This window comes from Asterias rubens, chromosome 1 (assembly GCF_902459465.1).
Source record: "Asterias rubens chromosome 1, eAstRub1.3, whole genome shotgun sequence".
NCBI lineage: Eukaryota > Metazoa > Echinodermata > Asteroidea > Forcipulatida > Asteriidae > Asterias > Asterias rubens.
The window spans coordinates 22,563,010-22,590,470 of record NC_047062.1 but is presented as its reverse complement, the minus strand read 5'-3'; the positions used below and the strand labels follow the sequence as shown (position 1 = coordinate 22,590,470).

Here is a 27,461-nt window from a genome sequence, read left to right as displayed (position 1 = left end):
TTGGGTGGTACTAGGTTCCTCATTCTGGAGGGTCTACGTGATAGTAAGGATGTTCGGAGTGGTTTGGTTTTTAAGGATGCGCAGGGAATGTTAATTGAGGTTGGTGTTTTTTACATGGAGAGGCTTAAACTTGTATCCTTTTGACCACGGCGGATGATGAGGGAAGTGTGAGTATATATCTTGATGTATACAGTAGGGTGTAGGGAGGTGTAGTGGGGACGGGTTGTGTTAGCCACTGCTGGGTTGAAATTGGATAGCCTGTGAATTGTAGCAACATTTAGGTACGCATTGACTAGCCTTTTTGTCTGTCTGTGGTGTTGTAGTATTGCTTTATTTGGTTGTATTGATTTTTTCTCTACACCTGTGATGGTAATCTAGGTGTCTGTTTACTGCTTAATTGGGTAATTTAATTATTGGCATACTCTGATAGGATCCTATGTCAGTTTGACGTTCTTCAATCTTTGGGAATTTGATTGTTCAAAGATGAAATCAAGTAATTTTGAATAAACAAAATACTGTTTTATCATTTGTGTAGATAATTTGGTTAATTTTTAAGTGTGTTATTTGCTTCATTTTTTTCTGCTACCATGAGAAGGAGGATTTACTCTCACAAAGTTCCCTGTAAATGTAGCGAATAAATACCTGTAGACTTATTTATATTGTTTGTTGTTATCACGTAAAGACCGTTGAAGCCTTTTTTGTAATGGAGTTTAGCATTTTCAATTTGTTTGTAAAACATTTTTGAGAAAGCCCGCGTTTTGAACGGTTAATCGTTAACTTTAAACAGGTTGTAAAAGGCTCTTGTGGTGAGTGGACTCCCCTTCCAGTCACTTGGGATAGCGGCACTACAAAGCTGCCCAAGCCATGGAGGCCTTGAAAAAAGGCTAGGCTTATAGTGGAATTACATCACACTTAAAGACAGTGGACACTATTGGTAATTGTCAAAGACCAGTCTTCTCACTTGGTGTATCTTATCATATACATAAAATAACAAACCTGTGAAAATTTGAGCTCAATCGGTCGTCGAAGTTGCGAGATAATAATGAAAGAAAAAAACACCCCTGTCACACGAAGTTGTGTGCTTTCAGATGCTTGATTTCGAGACCTCAAATTCTAAACTTGAGGTCCCGAAATCAAATTCGTGGAAAATTACTTCTTTCTCGAAAACTACATTTCTTCAGAGGGAGCCGTTTCTCACAATGTTTTATACTATCAAACTCTCCCCATTACTCATAACCAAGTAAGGTTTTATGCTAATAATTATTTTAGTAATTACCAATAGTGTCTACTGCCTTTAAGAACGGGTTATGTTTTATTATTTGAAAGCTCTCATCTATATGCGTGAAGAGCAAATAAACACAGGAAGTGCCTGGTTTGGCATGGGGTGCCACAAATATGCATTATTTATAAATTAAAAATATTGTTTGGTTGAAGTTGAAGAACACTCAACAGTTAATTAGTAATGAAACCAGTTGATTTGAAACACTCAATTTAATTCCTATAAGCACTGAATTGGCTTTCTTGATGATTGATGCCAATTATATTGTCAAAATGTATTATCACCAAAATATCTGTTAACATTACAAGTTACAAAAATTACCCAGAACACCAATTTTCTGACCATGTGACACTGGTAAACATAGCATCACCCGTGAGCTTCTTTTTCCAATGGTTTTATTGTGTAATATCACCCATTTTATAACAGGTTTTGTATGGTTCTTTTTGTTCTCTCTCTCAGAAGTTAGAGCTAGTGCGTAAGGTCGCTCTACGTTTGCTGCAAGTGCTCGGTTTCCTTCAGCAGGAGAATGTTATTCATGCTGATCTCAAGCCAGAGAACATACTGTGTCGTTCAGGTGAGTCTTTTTTACTAAATGTGGACTAAACTTTCATGAATTGTCAGATACATGTATTAAGCACTTCTGCGGAGACATACCGTCTGTGGGAGCAGCAGGACATCCTAGCAAGCAACAAACAGAGACCTATGGAGACTCGTAGTGGTTGGGAAGCCATCTCCGGGACCTGCCTCAGGAGGACAGCTTTGATGAATGATGAATAAATGAAATTGTCATGAATGTTAGAAAAGACATTTATTTTATTTTGTATATATGTATATTTTTTTTTAGGCCTGTGGTTGCTCAAGATTTTTTCTGATTTCAGGATTTTCGCAAAATCTCCTTGAGCCATCACAGCGATTTCACAAAGAGTTAAGACTTGTCATATCTCGAGTTAGGACGAGTAACTCGCCCTAACTTAGGATTAATCTTAAGGTCTGCATGCTACAGTGCAGGGTTGGGACTCGTCCTAAGTCATAAGATTAATCCTAAGTTAGTATAGTTTTGTGAAATCAACGGCATATCTTCTTGAACGTAATGAAGCATGTCACCAATATGAGGACAAAATAATCAACATTGTGTCCAAACCAGAAAGTTGATGCACAGAGTCTGTAAACCTCCTGAGTTGTAACAACTGGGAGGCTCTAGCTCTGGGTCTAGAATAAGGGAGACTCAGGCCTGCAAGCCATTTTTTAGGAATGCTCACATTCGGAACCCCCTGCTCATTATAGGATTTAAACCTTCTTCTAGTCACTAACATTTACATAATAATTAAAATTTATAAGGCGCTATTCCATCAAGATCATAGCACACTAGAAAGAAATTAACATGGAAAAGGGTGAGTTTCAAGGACTTTACAAGAAGCAGATAGAGTACTAAACATGCTCAAAGGTATAGCAGTTAAGACATCTGCTGTAGAATCTTGGGGTTTTGGGTTCAAATCTCACCAGAGTAGACTGGATTCCAACCTTCTCCCTCATGACCTCTCTGCTTATCACACAATTGTATAGAGTAGGCGTACATGTAGGTAGTATTCTTGATTTCAAATGCAATTATTGCACAAATTTAAACAAGGATTGTATCTCACTGTTTCATTCCGGATGCACAAATCCAATAGCTCTGAATTACGATGTAATGAACTCAATCATATGTGGGACATACAAGATTATAACGAAAAAAGAGTCGTAACAACAAATTGTGATTAACATAATTGGAAACCAGAAAACACAATATAGCCACATAAACAGGTAGGATATTGTTCCTACTTTCCTTCTAAACAAATTAAAGTTCTATAATACAATTTGTGATGTAAACCAACTAAAATAATGAAGAAGACAAAAGAGGGAAAACAAATGAGAAGGATTTGTTTTTATTTATTCAATGGTTGCTCAGGAAGTGGATGGGGGAAACAAGGCGATGAAATTGATTTCTATGTCACTGTATACAGATACATGTACATAGCATAAGAGGCCCTAAACTACGATTGTATTGCATGGTAGGATCCCCTTTGAATTAACCATTCCTGGGTTCATACTGAGGTAGAAATACAGCATTATTTCCCTTGAGATCCCCAATTTAAAACTTGAAGGTTTCAGAAAATTTCCTTGTCAATATAAATCGCATCCCTGGTTAAAAGACTGTTTAATCTGGGGACCAATTAACATAAAACAGTTCAGCCAGTACTTTTCCCAAACAAAAGCAGATTTCCCCCCCAAAAATGTTTATGATACATTGAATACAATTTGTTCTTTGAAGCTATAAATTTATTCTTAGCATTTCTTGTCCCAGACAGTAAGCTATTCCTTAGGTTGTCTCCCGAACAGGGGACCAATTAACATAAGCGGTTTAGCGCAGTATGTTTTTGCCAGACAAAAGCAGATTCTACAACAAAAAATGTATGATACATTGTACACAATTTGTTTTGTGAAGCTTTAAATATATTCTGAGAATTTCTTGTCCCAGACAAGGTCTTCCTTAAGTTGTATTCAACTTGGTGGCTACAAATATTGTATCGTACACAATTTGTTCTATGAAGTTTTAACATTTTTAGCATTTCTCGTCCCAGCTGTTTCTTCAGTTGTGTCCGAATTGGTGGCTACAAAACAGCTCTGGCTACAGCTAGATTGATGCATCGTATTGCAATACAAGGCCATATATCCGAATTGACGGCTACGGCTTCAGCTGTTGCTAAGTGTGTTGCTAAGGACGTCCTATACTTCAACGTATGATGACTCGGTAATCTAGCTGTAGCTGCAGCCGCCAATTCGGACACGGCCTCAGGCATCCTTAACAATGGAACACCCTTAGCAACAGTTGTAACCATAGCCATAGTAGCCAAGTTAATCATCATTGACTGTAGTCGGTAATCAGGTGGAAGACCATTCTATTGTTGTGTCTTGTTTTCCCATGATAAGGCTTGTTAGCATCAAGCCTACATCTTTTAGACTGGATGTAAAAAGATCCTCTGCACCATGAACAGAAAGAAAAGGGCATTGGTCCATTGTTTCTTGATCTGCTGCACAAGGCAGCCACACTGAGCATGTTTGTTTTAGTTGCAGTTCATACGATGCATATGAGCATATAATAGAGTTTGTACAGGATAAATACGTAGAGTAAATTTATAAAAAGTACAGAAGGAACAGTCTTGAAGGATTGCACAATAATGACTTCTGGAAGATTGTATTCATTTAAGCCATCAGGAATATGTTCATATTAAACTTAAAGTTTAAGCTTGAGATCTTGTTTCTTGAAGTCTGGGTATTCTTTCCCAAAATATATCATCTCTCTGTTAGGATCACATATAGGCAGGTGGTCATCTGGAGTGAAAGTCTTAAAATAACAGCTATCATTGCACAAGAATATTGCGGGAACACTCACTAAAATATTCATAGAATAAATTGGAAAAGTGCCGAGGGAAATGCAGCTGCAGTGATTGGAAAGGACAAGGGAGGGCAGAGGGGACTTATTTTGTAAGGAATCTCACGGGTGTATATTTTAATATTCTGTAAGAGAATGTTGGAAGTTTATTGTGGGCATTCAGATCAGGCTTAGTCGGAACCTCTGAGGTTGTTGAAGGAACCTCATATTCTTTATTGATAAGCTCAGAGGTCTGAGTGAAATGTACCTGAGGCAGTTTTGAAGGAGGGACACAGGAAGTCGTGTGATGAGATTGTAAGATGTTTATTGAGAGAATGTAAGGCCAGGCCTTATCAGAACCTCAGAGGTCTTTATTGCCAGTCTCAGAGGTCTGAGTGAAATGTACCTGAGACAGTTTTGAAGAAGGGGTGCAGGAGGGTGTCTCTGTGAAAATGTCAGAGGTTTCTTGAGAGATTCTATACATATAAGAGGTTCCTTGAGAGAATGTTAGACAAGCCATATCAAAACCACAGAGGTCTTTTACTGATAATGTCAGGAAGGTCTTAGTGAAATGCACCTGTGGTAGTTTTGAAGGAGGGATACAGGAGGATTGATTCTCTATGGAGATTGTCAGAGGTTTGGTGAGAGAATGTCAGAGTTTTGTTATATATATATTTTTTTAGAGCATGTCAGATCAGGTTAGAAGGAACCTCAGAGATCTTTATTAAGAATCTCAGAGGTCTGAGTGAAATGCACATGCAGTAGTTTTGAAGGTGGAATACAGGGGTTACTCTTGTGAGAATGCCAGAGGTTCCTTGAGAGAATGTTTGACCAGGCCATGTCAGAACCTTTGGAGGTCTTTACCAAGAATCTCGTTCTGAATGAATCGTACACGGTTAAGAAATATTTTCTTTGTCATCGAACGCCCACATTCAATTCTTTGAAGTATTTGATGGTACTGTTTTCACCTCATAATAATTAACCATTCTTATATAGCGCATAACACATAGAAATCAAACATGTCCCTAGTCGCTTCTGAGAAAAACACAACAGAATACAAAGACATCAGTGTTGTGTAACCAGACATCTTACATCTACCTGGAAGACATTATGGAAATCCCATACATGACATGCACTTCCAAGCCTAGTTTTCCAGTCCAAGATCAGTCAATATATACTGACGACTTTACATTAAGCAACTCCATAATGGTACAGGGATAACATTTGCAATTCTTAGCTCAGTATCAAAAGGACAGGGTTCAAAGTACTTGGTCGAGGACATACACTCACTGATTGGTCACTACTTGCGACTGGTCACTACAGTGTGTGTACTTGTGACCAATCATATTTTAACTTGCTGGGAGGGCGTCATCCTATTGGTCGGACACAAATAGTAGTGAAGGGTCATCAGGAGGTGATCAGTCACCTTTTGTGATGTTTCTGTTCACTGTGCAATCTCCAACTTAGCTGACGATGTTCCGTGTGGCTTAACTTACTTACTGTATCATACATTTTCGTCAAAGTACAGGCAGCTTAGCTCCAGACGTAATGGAGAGAAAAGTCTTCTAAACCTTCCTTCCCTCTGTGGTATAACAAGCTATCAGAATTACAGAGTGAGTGTTCAAAACCTCACTTAGTGTAAAGTATCAGGTATCATTGTGAGAATTCTCTAGTGTGCTTTTTTCTCTCTTCGCTTCTCTCAACTGTTAAGAGTGAAGGATTATTTTATTTCATGGGGAAGGATTTTGTACATCTGCAGAAATTTGACAGCATTTCAATCCTTTTCTTAAAATATCTCGCGCTTCTGTCTAGTCTGGAATGACCTCTTATTACTTTCTCTTCTTAAACCGCCTTATAATTACAAATCAAAGCTATATTCATCTTAAATGTTTTGTCTTTGTCGCCGCTTATCGAGAGTGGCTTATAGCCTTGTTTGGGCGAACTTGCTTGACAGCAAAATAATTATCAAAAACAAAATAATTTAAAAAACGTTTGAAACCATTTGTTAGAAAGATGCTCTAAAAGTAGAACACAATGATCAACACAAATATGCCTCAACATTTTGTGGTTTTCCTTTAACATGGTGAACCAACACGGCACGCCATTTTTCGGTCAAATTTCAGAAAGTAAAAGAAAAATCAGCTTCCTTGCTAGTGTTTTCTCCACCTGGGTCGTTATAGTTTTCTTTTCCCCTTTATTCAGCCAATTATCAATTTCCATGATTTTAGGCAGCATTTTCTGCAGCAGTGAGATTCATATTCACAGAAAAAAACACAGTGCAACTGTATTATTTCTTTATAATTAGTTTGAACTTTATTCATAAAAAACACTATCAGATGTGCACTATTTGCGCTTGCTGGTCCAGACGAATATTAGTTATTCACGCGTTGCCTTGACCTTCTGCAAAAAGTGCAACACATATCCAATTCTAGAAAATAAACAACAATGCTGGGAAAAACTTGTGTGGTAAAAGTTGAGCCACAGTAACAGAAGTAATACACCTGGGCACAAAACACTACAACACAATTTATAACGACTTTTATTTTACTTTGCACATTCTTGTTATAAGATCAATGGGATGGACGGGTCTCATCGACCCATAACAATTGTATAAGTCCATCGAAGCATGACATCCCTCAAGTCATCTTGAAGAAATCTCCAGGATCCCGCCTCCGCCCTCCCCCCTTCCCATCTCATTTCATTCTCATTATGTCTGTGAGACCTCCTTTTTAAGATGACTTACAAGATTTGGAAGTTTAGGCCTAAGGGGGTAGCTCGATCAGGTAACCTGCACTCTTTTTCCCCGCCCCACAACCCTCCTCTCCCTTCTTGTCAAACGTCACTGTACTTTTTCCTAAAATGAAAGAATACCTCAGCATCCAGCAGAATTCCAAACCCATCAATTGCAATTTCTCAATTATCAATAATTCTTGTTCGTCTTGTCTTTTTTTTATTTTACCCGTTCCTTCTCGGTTGGGTAACAAACCAGATCCAATGATCAAGCCCCGCTATAATTGCTGCAAAACATTTTACAAAATGGGCCATTAAAAGGTTTTTTGAAGGAGAGCGAGAGAGGCGGAGGGAAACAAAAATATTCGAAGTACAGTGTCTTTGTACTTTGAGATACTTAAAGAGTTCATTAAAGGTCAATGTACTTTTTTTCCCCGTTGAATCTCAAATGAGGCAACGAGTTTGGATATGTCTTGGCTTAAGTGCATGACCCTAACCAGGCATCAGATAATGGCTTGTCTACCCTTGTTTTATTCCTGTCAGTGTGGAAATCATGTCTTGGCGGTTGACAATGGGCGAGCACTTTGTAGAGGGGAGAAATTACGCTGAGTAGCGTGAAAAGAAGTATGTGGGGTTTGTGTGTTGGGTGGGGGGGGGGTGTAGGGGTAATCTTTGATTGATTTAGCTTGGGTTATTTGATAATCCGGTTACACAATGTTTCCTATCAAAACTTATTTGCAATTTATATCTCATAAAATAAAAGGGGGAAAACACCTTGAGGGTTATTAGTCTACGATATTACTCACATGTGAGGCTTGTACTCGTATAGGAAGAGGGAGTAAGAATTCAACTGAACAAAATAACCCAGTGAAGTGACTGGAGTATCACAAAAGACTGTAAGAGGTAGTACTTTGTCAGGGTCAAAGTCTATGCCGACTCTGTAGTGTCACACGCTCTTCACGCCTGTTCACGCCTTTCCGCTGTGAGGTTGGAATTCCCCCCAAATTGAAGCGTAAACTGTTATGTGAATTTGGTTCCTCCATCTCTTACTGATTAGGTAGTTTTTCTTTAACCTAAAAGAGTTAAGTTTTTTCTTTAACCTAAAAGAGTTAAGTTACCTGAGGGTTTTCCTAAAGGTTTTTTTTTTACCCACAGGCTTTATGTACATACCTAATGGTTTACCTTCCTACCAGAGGGTTTACCTACCTATCTAAGAACATAGCTGCTTAAAGGTTTACCATCCCACTGAGAGGTTACCAGATACCTACCTAATGGTTTACCTAACTGTCTAAGGGTGTACCTAGCTGAGGGTTTAACCTACCAGGGGGTTTACCTAACTAAGGGTTCTTTTCTACCTAAAGTGCTTATTCACTTACATGTACCTGAGGGTTTACTTGCCTGCCTACTCCCCTAAGTGTTTTAAAAATAATGAAATTGAACATTTCTAGTGTGTCATGTCTGTCAATGATAACACTCCTGGCACAAGAAACAAGAACTATTCTATATACACAAAGAGAACTTTCTATAAGTTTTCCTATCTGATAACTTTCTTCATATAGTCACCCGTTCTACCTCATCACCTTTAATGAGCAATGCACTTCTGATTGGAATATATACATAAATAAACAAATCAATGTCAGGTATGACTGCCCATGCATCTAATCGCCATTTTTCCCTCCCGTAAAATTCAAGACACCATTATTAAAAAATGGCAATCAGTGTAAACCCATCAAGGAAGTTTTGACACCAATTTGAGGCAAGGTCAGTCGGCCAACCATTATCAGTATTAAAGGTACTGGACACTATTGGTATTTGCTTAAAATTATTGTTAGCATAAAAACTTACTTGGTTACGAGCAATGGAGGGGGCTGTTGATAGTATGCAACACTGTGAGAAATGGCTCCCTCTGAAATAATGTAGTTTGTGAGAAGGAGGTAATTTGTCACTCAAATACTAAAAGACTTCTAGCCTGAAACCCTCTTCAGGCATCTAAAAGGTCACCCCTGTGCAGCAAGGGTATGTTTTCATTCATTTTTCTCTTGCAACTTCAATGACCGATTGAGTCGAAAATTTCACAGGTTTGTTTCTGTAGGATGCCTGTTAACCAAGTGACAATTACCAAAGGTGTCCAGTGCCTTTAACAGTAATGGAGATGGGAAGGAAGTGTCAAAGATAAGAAAGAGGAAAAGGTTATCCTTGATGATGCTATAATAATAGGCAGCACTAAAAAGCAACTGGTGAGGAAGTACACCCCAGAGACTGTAATGGATAGGAGTTGATGTAGAAACTGGAGAGCAATTGTACTCTTGTCTATCCTGTTTAAGCACGAAAACTGATTTACGCCAAGGTCAAATTCAAGGAAGTAGAGCTGATGCTCTTTTGTTGAAAAGGTGTCTCCTAGTAATATTTATATGGATATTTACACAGATTGGGCCTCCCGGGTTTATTGCTGGCCTCTGAAGTTTTTTTTGTTTTTTTTTCATTATTTGTTATTATGGATGGAACAAGGTGAATGACACTGTTTGTATGGAATCAGATGGGGATTTGTGAGATGGGGTCGTGAATGATGGGTCATGGTTTGTTTGTGTTTGACACAATTTAGTCTTGTCTGCTCTTCTCTATTCCACAAACCAGAGCCTCAACAGTGTTTTTTGTTTATTTTGTTCATTGAAGATTGGTGTTTCTGAGTGCTGTCATAGGCCTAAACTAGGAAATGTGAAAATAGCATAATGGTAGTGGCAATATTCTTTACATGTAGTTCTTTTGTGAGCCATATCAAATAGGTATGCATTTTCATTACATACAGTCACCAAATAAGTAAATCTTACGGCCATTCCATATACAGGCTGTAGCCACAAGTGACGTCCGTGTAAGGGGCAGAGAGTGCTTTTTTGAAGTCTAAAAAAGATAGAAGTTAAAGTTCACACTTTCAAAATCCAATAGCCAAGATAGGAGTGTACTGTTTGGTTTGGGTGCAAACACACAAATTTACCCAAACCTTATATTGTTGTAGCATTGTGTCCTCCATATCTCAAAAAGGCTTATGACACTGGACACTATTGGTAATTGTAAAACGAATTTGTGTGCTTTCAGATGCTTGATTTCGAGACCTCAAATTCTAAATGTTGTGGAAAATTACTTCTTTCTCGAAAACTACATCACTTCAGAGGGAGCCGTTTCTCACAATGTTTTAAACTATCTACCTCTCCCTATTTAGTTACCAAGTAAGGTTTTATGCTAATAGTTATTCTGAATAATTACCAATAGTGTCCACTTCCTTTAACTCATGGGATTCTTCAACAGGATAATACATTGTACATGATATTTGACTTGACTCATGGGTCGTTGAACCATCTTCCTCATTTACACATCTTTAGAAGCCTGTCAGCCATTAAATTATTAAAGGCTTAAGATCTAGTGTCAAGTGTCTGTTTTGGTTGTTATATGTTCAGGGGGGGGGCTGACAATTGTAGAGTTTTCCCAGACCAATTCATTTCAATGTAAATTGTATTTCCATATTAACTCATATCGATAAGATAGCTCTCGAAACGGTTTACCATTTGGGACGCATAAATTAGATGAATATCAAACAAATTAGAAGTTAAGCTTAGAGGATATGACTCAAGGGAAATATAATTCCAACAGTTAATGAAAGCAAATACTGCATGTGTAGTTAGCTTTTCAGTTCCCCAGACAATGACCAAATAAAAGCGTTTACAAAAATCTCCAAGATTCATCGACCTTTTCCAGAACACATTTCATTTCTAATCAAAGAAAGTTTGGGCTTACAGCCATAAACAAAAAGTAAAAATACAAATTGCAAAATGCCATGTGAAACTTGTGTGTGCCTACACATAAGGCTTTTCTGAATTGGCTGCTACAGATATGGCTACAGCTATGGCTACAGCTTACTCTTCCTGTCAATGCATTGACACATCTAGGCCCTTTTCGAAACCATGGTTTCAGCTTTGGAGTCGGCTCAGGCTAGCTTGGCCCCATGGTGCTTTGCATACGCGCTCAGGGCTTCAGACAAGAGGATGGAGCCTGAAGCCAAATCCAAAGCCGCAGCCCGTGTCTTAAAAAGAGCCATAGACTGCCCTTAGTAATAGCCTTACCGCAGCGACAACTGCCAATTTGCACACATTCTTAGTTTGCATAGCAAAGAAATATTCCCCTCAAAAACAAAAGGTAGTTAAATAAAAAATATAAAGAAAACAAAGTAATTGTATTAATAAAAAATAAAAAAATTAATACAAATTCAGTAGAGCAATGAATGCAAATTTAACAGTTATTGTCTGGCTGGACAGGGAAATCTTTGAAGTGCTGCAATATTCATATTTTCAACAACTTGCATTGTGGGGATGTTTCCTGCATTAATCTTTAAAGTGATTAATTTATTTAGTTTTCAATGCTGCATACAATAGGCCTTTTCTTTACAATTTCATCACAAAATTCAGCTTTTTGCTGCGATGGCGTGTAGCTTTGTTAATAAAAGATTTAACCATTTAATGATATTTCAGTAAAAAAAGTTGCTGTTTTCCTGTGTAAAAACAGAAAAACGAAAGCACTGAAATTATTGCATGTTTTTGCATAGCTCTTATGACTCTAATGAAGTATAAATATTTTCAAAACAATTATCAAAAAAAAAGATGCACTTGGTCTCGCTACACAGAGCACTCGTTCTCTAGTGAAAAACCTTGATTTTCAGTTGTTATAACAACACTTGGTGACAATATTTCAATGAGTGATGTATTTTTGTAATATGAGTTTGCCATCATCATACAGCCATACACAGATTTGTTAACAATCCCCATTGCATTCAAAGCCACGTTTTTTGTTCACACTTTGTTTAACCTTCATCCTGTGCACTCTTGGACAGGCATGTCTGGTTGCATAACTTAAACATCAGCTCATAATTCCGCTCTTAGCTTGGAGAGAAATCGGACAGCGACCTGATGTTCGCTCAATCTTTACTAAGAGTGCACAGCGGATGTAGTTGACATTTCAGCCCGGAGCAATCCTGGAGCTGAAACACCACTTGCCTCGGCTGTGTATAACAAGTGGGCATGATTGGGCATGCCTCCCCAACCAACATTGAGCCCGAAGAGAGGAAATAAAAGTCCAGAAAATACAGTACTGCCTCAGCCATTACCCCTTTATATTCACACTGCGTGTGTGTGTCTTAGTAGCACATGAATGTAGTAGCGCAACACTCTCAGACATTTCGCACTGTGCTGCACCACACATGTGAAGTTAAGGTTAAAGGCACGGGACACCTTTTGTAATTGTCAAGGACCAGTAATCTCACAAATCTGTGAAAATTTGGGCTGAACTGGTCATCAAAGTTACAAGAGAATAATGACAGAGAAAACACCCTTGTTGCACAAATTTGTGTGCTTTCAGATTCATATAAAAAGGTTTCAGGCCTGAAGTCTTTTAACATTTGAATGAGAAATTATCGCTTTCTCAAAAACAAAGTTTTTTTGTTTCTCACAATGTTTTATACTGTTCACAGCTCTCCATTACTCGCTACTGAGTAAGTTTTTATGCTTTAATGCAACTATTTTGAGTAATTACCAATAGTGTCCAGTGCCTTTAATGGCTCACTCCACTCTTCAGACAATGCTCATGTTCAAAGTTTATAACCTGGAATTTTCCCACCTCACAAAGAAGAACATACTTTCATACATAGGCAGTTACAGTTTGTGGCTCAAGATGCCAGGCTGAAGAGGTCACCTCAACCCATTTGCTTCTACTGATTGTGTTTCCGTTTCACACTGGATGACTTAAGCCAATCAGCATCATGCATGGCACATTCGTCAGTGGCTCATAGGTGCTCCTGCAGACATCAAATCAACCAATGAACTTAAACTTTAAGTGGGGGGGGGGGGGTATGTCAGCAAACACAAAGTTAATGTTAGTTGTGCATATTGCCAATGGCGTTGCCTCAAGTTACGCTCATCAGGTTAAACTTTTTATTTCACATTGCCAAGTAACAGAACATCCCAAGTCAGCGTATGCACTCGCAAATACAAAGTTAATGTTATTGGAGTATGTTGCTGATAGAGTTTCCTCCAGCTACACTCCTCAGTTCCACTTTTTTATGTGTTTATATTTCACATTGCCAAGTGACAGAGCGTCCCAGGCTAGATAGTGTTTGCATCGACAAATCCAAATGTAGTATTAGTTTTGCATAGGGCATCCATTGCCAAATTTGATGTTAGTATTCATGGTGCATGATGCCTGTAGGCTTTGCCTGATGCTATACTCCTTATGTTCACTTTTGCTTTATGTTGCCAAATAACAGCACATCCCATTCTTTTTAGGAATACCCTGACACTAACTATTATCTGGACCATATCTAGTTGGTCCCCTGCATCCAAAATCCATTTTTTTTCTTTTCTTTTTTTTTCTTCTTTCTTCTCTGCCCCACTGTGCAAGTAATGAATGTTCATCCTGTGTACACAGTCCAAATTTTGTTTCAGCCTTCTTTTTTATGTTTTTTTGTTAATACTTTTCATGGCCAAAACATTTCGGACAATTCTTGCCTTATCCACGTTACTATCACCCCAACCTGATTTTCCTTGTGTTCACTTCATGTGAGTTTTGGCATCCTACGAGTCCATATGTGAATGAATTCCAACCTTTAAGGAAATTGAAAATGTGCTCTAGTGTTGCTGTTAGTGGCTCGTTTTGCCCATGATGCTGCTATTGCGCGAACCACTGCTCCTAAATCAACTGTGTGTTTATAGGCAGCTAGCCAAGGAGGAGAGAACCCCTCAGATTAATCTTATGGGCCAGTTTTCTCCTTGAATCTATGTAACACCTGACCAAAACATAAACAAATGTATAATGAATCCAATGAATACATAATATCGGCTGTTCAGCCACTAAATCAATATAGGTAAAAGGCTGTCTCTTTTTGGTTAACAGATTATAGTTTCGCAGTTCCACAAACCAACGTGCCTAATTGGTGTTCCACCAGATAACAGTTGTTTAACTTTTACTCTCGTGTCTCTGACCACGACTGACCCAATTCCCCTCACCCCTATAGAAAGCCTCTCTCTGTAGAAGGAAACAAAATCAGTCGGAAATACAAACCCCGAACGGCAATGAACAAAGTTAATGACGTAAAAGTTCCCCTTTCTTATTTCCTCCCCCTAAAAAAGCCAAAGGCAGCTTTATAGCGTGGCAGGTCATTAATGTCTCTGATTTGGTTCTCAAATTGCCCGATGAGATAGCAGTATTTTGATAATGTCTTGGGGGAGGGAGGGAGGGAGGGTGGGGTTGGATAGGAAACAGTGGGGAAACCAAATGCATCAGGACAGCATCCACATTTATATTTTCAACAAAGGGGTAGTAACTTCTGGGGGTTAATAATTCAGGTTGTGTATGCAATGGGGATACAATGTAACTATTCTGTAGATATTTGTAGTTTGAGTCTCTGAAAAGACCTTAATTATCGCATAGAATTTGGATTCCCCTTCATTCAAATGGATGTGGCCAAACTGAGGCTTGCAGGGGAAATAGTCACCCACACCCCTCCCTTCATTTGTACTATGAAAGCTACATGTACTAGTCAGTACTGGGTTTGGACATTTGGAATTGTGATGAAAACAGATGGTCTTTCTTGAGGCATGTAATTTTTGAGATGATCACCTAATTCCTTTCTCTCTTTTTTCCCAATCAAATATTTACTAATGCAATGTCTGCCTGTGTGTGACTGTAGGCAGATTATACATTTGCATACACCACAGCATGCAGGTGAGGTGTCTGGTTATCTTCATTTCGTTTTAGAGACACTGGACACTGTTTGGTAATTACTCAAAATTTTTGTTAGCATAAAAACGTTCTTAGTAACTAGCATTGTAGAGCTGTTGATAGTATAAAACATGGTGAGAAACAACTCGCTCTGAAGTAACGTGGTTTTTGAGAAAGAGGTAATTTCTCACTAAAACATCAAATGTCTTTAGGCCTCAAGCCTTTTATAGGGCATCTTAAAGCACAAAAATGTGTGCAACAAGGGTGTTTTTTTCTATTCTTTCATTATTCTCTTGCAACCTCGATGTCCAATTGAGTCCAAATTTTCAAAGGTTTATTATTTTATGCATTTGTTAGGTGCCCGAAGTGAGAATACTGGTCTTTGACAATAATTACCAAAGGTGTCCAGTGCCTTTAGATTGGAAGCCAGGTGTGGTCACCAGTGTTGTAGAGGTAAATTGCGTAATTAAGTGTTGACGTCTGTGAGTGCATTCACAGGGAAAGGATTGCAAGATGTACAAGCTCGTTATGGAAACAGAGCGCTTCATGATCAATCAGAAAGTTTATTCATCAGAAGTGTATCCATGCGTGAATCTATTGTCTTTACTATTACAGTGAGTGCCCCAGGTGGTGATAATCCAAGGTTATTGGGGCGTTTCTCATTGTTGGCGAAAATTCAACAGTGCGTCAAAAATCTCTTTTCGCAGAAATACAATTTTTGCAATCAAAATCCCCGGGAGAGTTTAGATGACACAATTTTGCAATTATCTTGATCAAGGTCACTCTAGATTAGTTTTGTTAATTAGTCAGAACAATCTATGGCGGTGTCGATCCAGTGGTATTGTTACATTGTCATGGAACAAAAAGAAAAGGACACCCTGCAACTAGTTGATTGATGGGGAAACAAAACCTTTTCTGGCGCACCATAAACACTCGCAAACTGGTTAACCACTTTCTTAGGTGTCCTCCAGGGCTGGATTTCACAAAGCAAATCAATTAATCGAAGGACAATTTGTCAGTATTACCATAGTGATTTGTATTGTGACATCACATTTTTACTTAGCAAGTACAATCAATTATGCTGTTAAGATCAATCTTAACATGTCCTAGCCATCATAAATGGTGCTTCCATTGATTCACAGCAAGTAAATTGTTTCAATTACGTCGATGTACATGTATAACTTCTTAAATAATGAACAAACTAGTGTCGGGCTAGGTGAGCTTGATCGGCTTGAACATTGGCTTGATTATAATCTCATCAGGATTTGCCCTCAACCTCAGTTTGCTTAGCATTTCACTAGTCCACCACCTTTTTCACTGGTCCATATTTCAAATGTAACAGGCAAGCTTTTCAAACTGAACTAGCAAGCCGGAACCACGCGTAAACTAGTTTATTGGAGTGCACAGAGTACCGTGTATTGACTGAGCAACATGCGATGTATGTTTTAATACTTAGTACCATGTCTATACTTATACACTTTTAAACATGGTCAAGTGATCTGCACTTGACCAATTAGAATGGATATAACTGTCTGGGTTATTCATGAAAAGCAATTATAAATGTGTAATTGCTACATATGGATTGCAATTAACGTCATTGGCCTCCATCTTTGATGAATTGTGCACGCTTGAAGAATTACATGTATCATTGGCTGAGAGTTGTGAGATAGGGCGAACACTCAAGCACTTTTCCATTGTTTTACATCAAAGATAGCAGTTGCAATATATCTATTTTATAATAGGAATTAGTTCTTTGGATTCTCTTTATTACAAGAAAGGCTAGACTTTTCCCCCCTTCAGCTTCTGTTCAGTTTCAAATTAGATTGAAATGGGAGGTGGCAACGCCAATCAGTTTCGCCCTGATTACCTTCACAATTTAAGCCCTCACAGTTGAGCAGGGCATCTACCTCTATGACCGGGGCAAACATCACGCTACCACATCTGCAGTTTTTTTTTTTCAACAGAGGTAGAAAGACAGTTTCATAATGTCACTCTTAAGCGACCAATGAACCCACGCCTCCAGACTCAATGGCCATCCTGAACTGATTCATTCAATCACACCGCTAATTTTCTCACCAAGAGCAAAATTCATCCACCCCAATTACACTCCCCCTGCCCTCCCCGATCATTCCACTCTACTTCTGAACTAATTAATCCTGTGTCATTATAGGAGTTCCACCTCCGATAAGAAGAGTTCATTTTGTCTTCGAATACTTTTTGTGTGAGCAAACAAATAATTGGGGATGCCAGATCTAACAACCTGTCTGATTAAGGTCACATCATCTTGGGGCTCAGTTAATTGGATCTAAGTAATTTTGGCATGTCAGGTGTCTAGCTGAGCGGTCAGTGATCCCTGCTGCGTAAGTACCTCAGTTTAGAAAAAGCCTGATTCCCATTGGACTCATGTTTTTGAAGTACCAAGACTTTTTCTGTAGAATGAATTTTTTAAAAATCCTATGGGGACGCATGGTAAACTACCGCCAACTTACCGCAACTGTGATCTGAAAGAAAACAGAACCTAAGAGGATGGTAACTTAACAGGGCGCTAAAAATGCTTTGGGAACAGCTCCCCGCTGTAAACCTACCGCAACTACGCTGTAAAATGCTATGCAAACATCGCGGAATGAAAGTCCCAAGTGGGAATGCACAGTAGCACAAAAATGTTTGTACGTTTTTAAAGTCTTCTTTTTTATGTTGTGTTATTTTTTCAATATTGTTTTCATGCGTACTTTTTTTTATAGACAATCCCAGCCCTATCTCGTTTTCCTTAGAGTTGTTATTATAATACTTTTTTTTTAGGAAAAATTTGATAATAGCTTGTTAATTTTTTGTTGATATAATCTTGATAGACCCATGTGAACTTGAGTTAAGGATTGCTGCTAAATTGTATTTGTTTTCTTGGCGGATGGCAGTGCTATAGATGACAGTCTCTTTAATAAACCTATTATGATACTGTATCACTATACCAGCCATTAGAAAGCTGCACCAACTTTTCACTGATGTGCCTATATGACCCATTTCACATACCGTCATCGTTACAATAATGTATGTTGCAGTTGCACCATTTGGGTAGTCAATGTCCGTTTGTTGTACAGTGTAGTGCTTTTTTTTTTAGGCGATGTGACATTAACATGCTTTATCATGGAATCATTTATTCTGGGATTGTTCAAATGCATTACATTCTACAGGGTCCTACTACTTGCCGTAAACTCGCCGTCTACTCACTTGTGCCGTCAACTCGCCGTCAACTCCTCCAATATACACTTAAAATCCACAAAAGAAGCATAGAACTGTAAAGTATTAGCTAAAAGAGAATTCACGTAAGTTTTAGTTTAAAATTCGCCTTCGGAATAAAAATTTTTTCTCATGAAAAAACTATCTCGAAGCAGCAAAACCGTCGGCCACCATCTTACTTTTTCACATGGATTAGTCTTGGCCCAAGATGTCAATGATCGGAACTATTTTTTTAACAACACACAGTCGCTTTTGTAAATGAAATTTTAACCAAAAACCATGAGAAATATGTAGGTAAGCCCAGACTTAACACTTCCATGCCCGATTTATAAATTTAATGAGTTGACGGCACGAAAATGAGTTGACGGCGAGTTGACGGCAAGTAGTAGGACTGCATTGTACATGGTACTACTCCACTTTACCTGAAAGGTTTATTAAAGTCGATGAGTGAGGGTTTATACTAGAATTAGTATGGGCGGATCGAAACTAACTCATTCTCATGAGGGAGTACTCCCAACATTGGTTGAGGCCGTGTTTACCACAGTGGCAGTTGTGCATATGAAATCATGTCCGGGGCGAGGCAAAAACCGTCCGGCGGACATGTACATGACTGTACATGTATGTGCGCGCGTAAGCGAGCGTGCATGCACTGAACCTACGTAATATGCAGCATGAATATTCAAGTATTTTATGATTACAGCGAATACCCAATGGCTGAAAATTTCCCATGTCATTCATGACATGCACTTAGCTTGTTAAAAATGGCGACCAAGGCCGTTTAATTTACTGCAAGGACATTTTTGCATGGAGGTGAACACAACTGCATATGCAAATGTGTCTGGGCGGACACAATTCAGACACAATTGCATTATGCAGCAGCGTCCGGGCAGACACGATTGCACATGCAAAACCGTCCTCCAGATAGTATTGCATAGAAGACATAACTGATGTGACAGAGCCGTGTTTACCATAGTGGCAGTTGTGGTTTGTTTGTCCTCATCATATTTTGCATAAAGTTTTGTGCAGCAAAACAAAATTTGTCAAGCAGTATTTTCTCCTAAACAACTTTATAAAATTGGGCACTGTGAGGTTCTAATCTGGTGCCTGCCTGGCTCAATTTTTATTTAGCAAAGGTATTTGTCAAGCAATATTTTGGCTTCTCTTTATAAAATTAAACCCTGTGAGGCTCTACTTTTGATGCATAGTAATTCTGCAATGATGCATGGACAAAAAAATCACCGGTTATGGGATTAACTTGAGCCGGATGCTTAAAACAGTTCTTGTGCTTTCATTCCATTAGTCAGATCGCGCTAATTCTGAGATTGTTAAAAGGTTTGTAAGCCACCGGCAACCTTTTGCGCTCACCGAGGGAAATGAAAACCCACTCAGGTAGAAATCATGCAATTTACCTCTGAAGCACGGTGTGGCGGCCGGTTGCATAAAAGCGTGCCTGCATTTATTTATGTTTCCAAAAGCACATACCCCCCTCGGGTAATAACCCCTCTGCCAGCGAACCTTGCCATCATCTAAACTAAATGAGTTTTACGGCGCTTCTGTGCGCGCCGACAAAAGAAAAAAGTGGCTATGCTCTGCCTTTTTTTCTTTCTGGCGAGACAAAGAAAAGTGCAATGAAGACCTTTGCTGCTCAATTGAAGCTGTCATCAGTCTTTGTGGTCAGTCTCTTGCTGCTCGATTTTCATTGTGATTTTGGAGAGGTTGACTCTTTGTTGTACTCGTCTATGTTATGATTCAGAAAAGAGGGGTTTAAAGAGAAGGGGTCACAGTTGTAAGAAAAAATTCCAGAAGAACCAAAAGAGAGTCTAGGAATTTTGTGCGATTTAATTCTTAAAGTTTTAAAGTTTAAAGAGAAGGCGTCACAGTTGAAAGCAAAAAGTCCAGAAGATTCAAAAGAGGAATTACTTGTGGAAGTTTCAGCTTCATTAGTCGTCAAGTTTTTTTAGGGGAAAAAAAGGTGAAATCACAGGTTAAGGTTTTTGGGAGTGTCACGTAAATCATAAACATGCTACATGGTATAATTTTTGTTTCACTGAGACCAAAATTATTCTTGTGATTTTTTTTATACTCATTTCTCATAAACTACAGCACCATCAGCAAGTAATATTTTAAAGGAAGCTTTCTACCATCAATATCTGTACTGTGCAAGTTTAATGTACATCTGGGGACGTTTGTGTTTTGTTTTTTACAAAAAGTACCCAAACCCTCGCCCTCTGTTGAACTCACTACGCAATCTGAGAAATCAGGCATGCAACTTCTCATAAGCGAATCAATATTAGTTCATGTCTGAAACTGTGGAATTTAAAACAACATCAAAATTGCTGTCTGGCAATGCATTATTTACAAGTTATTCCTTTCAAGCATGGTATGAGATCATGTTCAAAACACTGACAAAAGTTTGTCAATGTTCAGACTATTTAAAGGCACTGGACACTATTGGTAATTGTCAAAGACTAGCCTTCACAGTTGGTGTATCTCAACATATGCATAAAATAACAAACCTGTGAAAATTTGAGCTCAATCGGTCATCAAAGTTGCGAGATAATAATGAAAGAAGAAAACACCCTTGTCACAAGAAGTTGTGTGCTTTTAATTGGTTGATTTCGAGACCTCAAGTTCTAAACTTGAAGTCTCGAAATCAAATTCGTGGCTAATTACTTCTTTCTCAAAAACTATGGCACTTCAGAGGGAGCCGTTTCTCACAATGTTTTATACCACCAACCTCTCCCCATTACTTGTCACCAAGAAAGGTTTTATGCTAATAGTTATTTTGAGTAATTACCAATAGTGTCCACTGCCTTTTTTTATAACAGCACTCCTAGGCCCTCTATAATTGTATAGCTCATGCGATGAACAAAACTTCAATGCTCCAACCACCCAACGGAGCTTGTCGTGGACCTGTATGCTTCGTTTTTGAAAGTGCAATGGCACCGAGGCATCTTCTCCTTGGTAAAGGGCACCCTATGAGGAAATTGTAACTTTATACTGGATCATGTCTACAAGGGCACCAAGACAATGACCAGGGGGCATGGAGGCAATCGCCTTCATTGCCTCCGTGAAGTATCAGGCCTGTTGTCAGTACATCAAAGAGTATTGGCTGTCGGCGGCCCGCTGGAAAAAAGTACACCGAGGTTCATACGATCTGTATTAGCCAATAATCCATCACAGGTTTCTAGTCAAACTCTAACCAAGTTTCTTCCGTCCACCCAATAAACTGCAATTAAAGATGACATCTCAAAGCCCACTTTGTATCGCAGAGAGCCTCCTCAAGCGTGGAGTCAATTTTTAATAGTTGTTTGAGAACACGTTTTTTTGGGGTTTTTTTCGGAAAGGAGATTGGGAATAAAAAACGCTGGAGACAATTTAACACCTGAGAGGATCGTGCTTAGATTGCAGTTTCTTTTTGGTCGGGGACCGATAGCGGGGGGCCGGGGATATCACCGGCTGACTCTTTTCTGGCTGATTGAATGCACCGGCTTGAGAGACTCTGTTTAACGTGAAACTATTGCAACTGTGTTTGATTAGGATATTCACCTCTTTGCATTGGCCGCTTCGGATTCAGGGTTCGGAACTTGAAGTCGCATTAATGACTTATGGTGCATGGCGGCTGGTAGTGATTGTGCAATTAGCAGGTTTAATTGTTTGGTTGCATCTCGGGTGTCAGAAATATTCTGTGGAGTGAGAGGGAAATAAATGATGCAACAAAAGCAATTATTTTGTGGGCAATTTGAAGTCATGTGCTGGTTTTGATGTAATTAGCAGTTGCTGTATGGTTTATCACATTGTGTAAGGAGGAAGATGTACACAGGACAAAGAGAATTAAATGCGTCAGAAATTGCGAAACAATTTCTTTGGAGACCACTCTTCATAAAAAAACCTCCGATTACCAGGAGCTAAAAAAATACGCAAAACCAGTATTATATAAACTACACTAATTGTATTATAGACCAAACCTGACAATGTGTGAATGCATCCCACACTTTACAACAACAAAGTTTCAAGCTGACTTAGTTAGCAGAGAATGGTAACTTTTCTGTCTGCTGTTCAAATTCTTTTTTCTCACTCAGGAAATCTTGGGAAGGGAGCAAAGAGGAAAAACTTTCCCCTCTACCTGACTAAACTACCTGACTATTTGAGGGTCCTGCGATAGTCGATTTCTATCCCCCGGGGTGAACAAATGGAGGGGGGGGGGGGGGTGTGGAAAGTACATAATGCCCTCAGAAGCAGGACCGTAAAATCGGTCCCTGCAGGCTAATGACATCTAAATAATACAAAAAAGTATGCATCTGAACATTTCATAAGATAAGGATCGCAACAATTGGGTTACAGTCAACTAAAAGTGTTAACCCCTTAAAAGACCTGTCTGTCAGTGGCTGCGATGTCATTGTACCCAGACTAACCATATTGGAATTTGAAATTCTCAGATAGCAGCAGTCAACATACAGACAGATACACAAGACTAGGGAGAGAGAGAAAGTTTGTGGTCATTGAACCATTTGAGTTGAGACTAATCAGACACCGCATCTTATCTATATAGTGTCGATCTAGAGTCATAGTCGTCACATCAGAGAGAGAGAGAGTCTAGAAGGAAGAAGGTTTCATAGATATGTAGGAATCGAGATCAAGATTTCACAGGATAATTGGTACTTCCTTAGAAGTGAGTTGAGGAGTAATGAGTGTTCTGGGAATATTTAAACAAACTTGTCTGGACGTTCGGTGCAGGATCCTTGGGGTTAAAGGTATTGGACACCTTTGGTAATTGTCAAAGACTAGTATTCTCACTTGGTGTATCCCAACATATGCATAAAATAACAAATCTGTTAAATTTGGACTCAGTTGGTCATCGAAGTCAGTTGCGAGAGAATAATGAAAGAAAAAATATCTTTGTTTTGCAATTAATTATGGTGCTTTCAGATGCCTAATAAAATACTTAAGGCCTGAAGTCTTTTAATAATTGAGTGAGAAATTACATTTTGCTCAAAAACTTCAGACAAAGCCAATCAACAGCTCTCCGGTGCTTGTCAACAAGAAAAATGTTATGCTAGGAATTATTTTGAGTAGTTACCAAAAGGGTGTTACAATGTATCGTTGTAATAAAGGAAGTCAAAGAGTCAAACTTATTTAACCTTCCAACTAAATGTTTCATAGTTCATTTTTGTACGGCCAAAGCTGAGATAAATTGCATGCAGCCGAAATCGGAGTTATGTTTTCTTGAGCAAACCTTAGCTGGGATTTGGGCATTGCATGGTGAGATAACAATGTATATTAATTGTTACTTTGTGGTTTTTACAGATACAATGATGTGTGTTAGCACTGTATACTCTCCCAAGTCTTGTGAAATAAATCACAGGCATTATTACTCGGGTTGGATACGAACCAACTATACCACAGAGATTGCCCAGTCGCTAGAGGCAGTTCGAATCCTACGTTTTGGCAGCGGCTATTGCAACGATATAATAGATGTTAAAATTGTATCAGGGATAAAGAGTAATAATTTTGGTTTTTACCCATACACCAATTTGAGTTTTAGCACTGTGTACTCAGTTCTTTCCAGAGTCCTGTGAAAAAAAAATCACAGGCAATGTATACAAAACCATGTGTGCTTGCTGGGTAAATAATATTATTGTTTTGAGAACTTGTCTTGATTTATGTTCTGCTACCTCTGAGTAGATTTTCAGAAACCAGGAGACTTATCAGCAGGTGCGAAAAGAACTGTACTCCTTTGTATCTACTACCTGGGCGGAAATTAGAAAATCGGACTACTGCTTTTGCTTTAGTGGATCGAGGGGACTTCTTGTTTGGTCTCAACGTTTAGACTAGCTGTCGACAGGAGTTACCGATGGTGTAACCACAATCAAATGTTCATAAGAAAACCTAACGAATACAGACCACTAATCAAAACTGTTAAGCACAAATAGACCCCAGTTGATTGTGTAGGTTTTGTGTAACCTTGATTTCAACATTGTCCTGTTGAATCGTGCTATTAAATAGTTTCTCTCCAATGCCTGTTCAAATTCACGGACAAGGTTCACTGTCCGGTTGTATAATAAACCTTCCAAATGTAAGAACTTCCTCACAGTATCAAATAATTTTTCCACTTGGCTAGGCAACAGCGTTAGTTAGGGTTTGAGGCAGGTTTTTTTCTTCTTCTTCTTCTTCGTCTATGAAAGCGGGACATCTGCGTAATAAAGCACACAGACAGTGTGCTCTGATCACACAGCCTTAAATACGTGCGTTTAATTTGATTGTATTTATTCCATCTTGATTGCACAACTTGTGTGTAACCAGGTGACACCTGAGTTGAACTGACAAAGACAGGTTCGCTATCCTCACAGGCAAATCAATCAACTCCCAAGCTTTTTGTTCCATTCAGAAGGATTCAGTTTATGGATTTTTATCCCCAATTCCCCCCTCCCACATATCTTTCTTTGGAGTTCATATTCATAAGAGTAATAATATCAAAGTCTTATATAGTGCACGCATCCACCAAACAAGGTACTCAAGGCGCTGAGTATCTACAAACTTTCAGAAAGATAGGTTATTGCAGTGATGAAGTCTGAGACCCAATTATTTAGCACCTTATAAGGGTTTACAAGGTGCTACGGCGCATACAGCAGCCACAACCAGGAATACCGGGGCAAACCCCTTCTGTTTTTCGATAAGTGTACTGGGTTCTTTTACATGCGTTACACAAAACATGGGACCAACGGCTTTACATCCCATCCGAAGGACGAAGCAATGGTTGAGTGTCTTGTTTTTAAAAGGACACAAGTGTCACGGCTGGGGATTCAAACCCAGTTTTGAATGAAATCTGGGCCCAATTTTATGGTTCTGCTTACCGTAAGCAAATAAACTGCGCTTGCGGAAGAAGGGAATTTGGCACTTAGGTCAAGCAGACTTCACGGGTCATGGGATCATTTCTAGAGATGGACAAAATCTCTCCTTTTTTTTCTCTCAAAAACTTGGCCACTACTTAGGCTAAAATTTCTACAGGTAAACTATATCACATAGATCTTCATTCAAGGGGGGTGTATGGATTCATGTCATGGCCAAAAATATTATCTACAAATGGTACCAAACCCCCTTTAGACTCCTCTTAACAACATCCTTGGCATCAGCCACAACCGCAGCCACAACCGCCAGCCCAGACATGGTCACACTCCTGGGCCCACTTTCATCGAGCTGCTAAGCACATAAAATTGCTTTGAATGAAATTTTTGTCGTGATAAAAACACGATTATCAACCAAATTTCCATGTGATTTTCAAGATAAGCAAACAACAGCTGAATACCAGCAATAACCAATATGCAACAAATAGAAATTTGTTTTTATCAAGGAAGAAATTTCATGCTAAGCAAATTTGTGTGCTTAGCAGCTCGATGAAATTGGGCCCTGGAATTGAGACTCATCAGACACTCAATCGGATACCTGCTCTTCACAGAAAAAGCATAGATTGTTGTGTTTACAACTGAACACTGACTAGAATAATGATATTTGATAGTGGTCTCTTATTTGTGAAAGCAAATCCCCCGCAAGCTCTGAAATAATAGGGTCTGTCTGAACGGATATATCAAACATATTAGTTACCGAGATTGCCAGTCACACTCGCTCGACAAGCATGGTAGATTACATATTCTGGTCACAATCTTCCTTTATCATGGTATTTGTGATTTTTTTCTTCAATGAGTCAAATCATATTGGGATGTGTATCCCCTTATTTTCTTGGAACAGAGCCGGTTATTTTGATATTTCATAAAAAAGGAATAATGACAGAGGTTCGATAGAGGTTTCATGGTTATTAAGTTGCTCACCAGTCATTGTCATGCATCCATCTTTGATTCCTCCCATTCAAAACCCTGGACTCGATTTCACAAAGCACTAAAGATTCATATTGAGATGAGTTGACAAAATCTCCATGGTGATTTGTTTTGTGACATTAAGATTAGGGTTGGCAGACTTGGATTACTTGTGTTTTTTTTTTCTTTTCCCTTCTCAATGATAAATAAATAATTAGATATTAGACCTTTATCATGTTGCCCTCCCTTGCAAGGTTTTACCCAGGATTTAGTAAAAAGGCGTAAAAATTTGCTGGAAAATTAAACTTGTAAGTGACAGTCATAGAGTTATATATAAGAACTACAGGGCGCACTGGCCTAAATCAGGCCCCGGCATGCGCACAGGTGGCCATTTTCTAAGTTGACAAAACAGGCATCTCACAGCATGTGTTTGTGTGGCCATTTTGTAAGTTGACAAAACAGCATCGCATAGCGTTCAATAAACAAAAACTCAAAGGTGTACTTCGTGTTCAACGCGCGAACAAAATGGTGCGCGTGTCTCCTTGCGGTCCCGTCGTGTTTGTGCAATCAGCATCACCAGTGCGCCCTATAGTTCTAATATTATAACTCTTATGTGACAGTTAAAATAGGGTGTCAAATAACACCCAGACACCCCTCTGGCTAGCTCTCTGCTCCCTGTAGTTTTCCTGTACCAAGTAGCATGTATTAATACTGATTTCCATAATAAACAATAAAGAGACAGACTAATTTCCCTTTCAGCTTTAGTTTGGTCTCATGGACAGAAAAGCCATGATAACCGCATCATGATGATAGAGACCCCCACCCTAACCCTAGAGAATGTTATGGCTTTTCTATTGGTACAACACCCTCACTTAATCGTTGAGAGAAAAGCCAATTTAGCTGCACCATTCAAAAGTCCCAACCCCTACCCCTACAGGCCGCTTTGGTCTTGTTGAGAGAAAATGCAAGATAGCTCCACCCCTATCTCTAGAGACGAAAGAATCGGACATTATTCCAAGGTAAATTTGATGGCTTCTCTATGGGTACAACACCCTCACTTAATCAAATTGGCTTTGACTAAAACCCTGCATTCCCTCTCATTTGCTCCCCTTGTCACAGAGGACTTGTCGGCGGGCGTTAAGGTGATTGATTTCGGTAACGCAATCCACTGCGTCTACGACGAGCTGTCGCTCTACTACGATGACTTTGAGCTGCAGACGTTACTGTATCGCGCACC

At 39.0% G+C, this 27,461-nt stretch overlaps 1 long non-coding RNA gene across 1 annotated transcript; it reads left to right on the top strand.

Annotated features, from left to right (window-relative positions):
- Positions 1-27,461, top strand: LOC117298293. The gene is made up of 3 exons (XR_004519960.1): positions 1-167; positions 1,739-1,853; positions 27,344-27,461. It is a non-coding gene; the product is annotated as an uncharacterized LOC117298293 (long non-coding RNA).